Consider the following 2647-nt stretch of genomic DNA (forward strand, 5'->3'; position numbering starts at 1 on the left):
TCTCGCATTAGCATAAGAATCCTGCCTGGTAGTTGAGATTTCTGGGTGGGGTGTAGGTGCGGGCTTTTGTCAGCCCTGCCTTTGATTTGTTTACCTCCAGAGTTGGAAAGTGCATATTTGCGTAAGATGGGAAAAGTGTGGATCGTGCTTCAGATTTCATCCTGACACTTTGAAATGACCAGTGTGTTGGTAATTATTTGCCATTTCCATGGCGTCTGGCACCGTAATAGTCATGAGGTCGGTCTCTGCATCCTGAAGCCTATGATGCTTTTTGCAGAGAAACCTCTGCTGAGGCCCAGGTAACTTGCTATTTCCCATAGCTGGCACAGGAGCCTTGGAAGATAGGATTGTTTTCAGTATTATTTCACCATTTTTTCACCACTGTTTCAAGAACGGGAGCCCTTTTCAGCCGTTAGCGGAAGAATACTTCTTTGGAGATGAGATATTTTTCTGGGGTGGCAAGTGCAGGGCCTCTGTCAGTCCTGGGTTTGTTGGACTAGCGCCAGACATGAGAAGTGCGCCTTTGTGGGACAGGTGAATAGTGCGGATCCTGTTTCAGTCTAAAGACTGAAACAGGATCCGCACTTTTCACCGTTCCTTTCAGAATCATTTGATTCATCAGCTAGGAATGGCGATTGCTTCTCCAGACCAATCAAAGGCTAGGCCAAAGTACCTCGATCTTTCCAAGAGGTGTGTGGCCCAACTTTTGAAAGAACCGCTAAGTGGAGAACTATTTGGTATTTTTCCGAAGCACTTTTCACCGTAATTGTCATAAGGTTGGTCTCTGCATCCTTAAGCATACCAGAGTTTTCACAGACGAAACAGGCTGAGGCCCAGTAATCTTGGCATTTCCAATAGTTGGTCCTAGAGACTACCAAGAAAGTGGTTTTTTAATTATTATTCCGTTGTGGTTTCAACATTATTTTCAGAACCCGAGCAGGGTTCTCGCATTACCATAAGAATCCTGCCTGGTAGTTGAGATTTCTGCGTGGGGTGTAAGTGCGGGGCTTCTGTCAGCCCTGCCTTTGATTTGTTTACCTCCAGAGTTGGAAAGTGCATATTTGCGTGAGATGGGAAAAGTGTGGATCGTGCTTCAGATTTCATCCTGACACTTTGAAATGACCAGTGTGTTGGTAATTATTTGCCATTTCCATGGCGTTTGGCCCCGTAATAGTCATGAGGTCGGTCTCTGCATCCTGAAGCCTATGATGCTTTTTGCAGAGAAACCTCTGCTGAGGCCCAGGTAACTTGCTATTTCCCATAGCTGGCACAGGAGCCTTGGAAGATAGGATTGTTTTCAGTATTATTTCACCATTTTTTCACCACTGTTTCAAGAACGGGAGCTCTTTTCAACCGCTAGCGGAAGAATACTTCTTTGGAGATGACATATTTTTCTGGGGTGGCAAGTGCAGGGCCTCTGTCAGTCCTGGGTTTGTTGGACTAGCGCCAGACATGAGAAGTGCGCCTTTGTGGGACAGGTGAATAGTGCGGATCCTGTTTCAGTCTAAAGACTGAAACAGGATCCGCACTTTTCACCGTTCCTTTCAGAATCATTTGATTCATCAGCTAGGAATGGGGATTGCTTCTCCAGACCAATCGAAGGCTAGGCCAAAGTAACTCGATCTTTCCAAGAGGTGTGTGGCCCAACTTTTGAAAGAACCGCTAAGTGGAGAACTATTTGGTATTTTTCGTAAGCACTTTTCACCGTAATTGTCCTAAGGTTGGTCTCTGCATCCTTAAGCATACCAGAGTTTTCACAGACGAAACAGGCTGAGGCCCATTAATCTTGGCATTTCCAATAGTTGGTCCTAGAGACTACCAAGAAAATGTTCTTTTAAATATTATTCTGTTGTGGTTTCAGCATCATTTTCAGAACCGGAGCAGGGTTCTCGCATTAGCATAAGAATCCTGCCTGGTAGTTGAGATTTCATGGTGGGGTGTAAGTGCGGGGCTTTTGTCAGCCCTGCCTTTGATTTGTTTACCTCCAGAGTTGGAAAGTGCATATTTGCGTAAGATGGGAAAAGTGTGGATCGTGCTTCAGATTTCATCCTGACACTTTGAAATGACCAGTGTGTTGGTAATTATTTGCCATTTCCATGGCGTCTGGCACCGTAATAGTCATGAGGTCGGTCTCTGCATCCTGAGCCTATGATGCTTTTTGCAGAGAAACCTCTGCTGAGGCCCAGGTAACTTGCTATTTCCCATAGCTGGCACAGGAGCCTTGGAAGATAGGATTGTTTTCAGTATTATTTCACCATTTTTTCACCACTGTTTCAAGAACGGGAGCCCTTTTCAGCCGTTAGCGGAAGAATCCTTCTTTGGAGATGAGATATTTTTCTGGGGTGGCAAGTGCAGGGCCTCTGTCAGTCCTGGGTTTGTTGGACTAGCGCCAGACATGAGAAGTGCGCCTTTGTGGGACAGGTGAATAGTGCGGATCCTGTTTCAGTCTAAAGACTGAAACAGGATCCGCACTTTTCACCGTTCCTTTCAGAATCATTTGATTCATCAGCTAGGAATGGCGATTGCTCCTCCAGACCAATCGAAGGCTAGGCCAAAGTACCTCGATCTTTCCAAGAGGTGTGTGGCCCAACTTTTGAAAGAACCGCTAAGTGGAGAACTATTTGGTATTTTTCCTAAGCACTTTTCA

The sequence above is a fragment of the Lemur catta genome (assembly GCF_020740605.2).
Source record: "Lemur catta isolate mLemCat1 chromosome 10 unlocalized genomic scaffold, mLemCat1.pri SUPER_10_unloc_1, whole genome shotgun sequence".
Lineage (NCBI taxonomy): Eukaryota > Metazoa > Chordata > Mammalia > Primates > Lemuridae > Lemur > Lemur catta.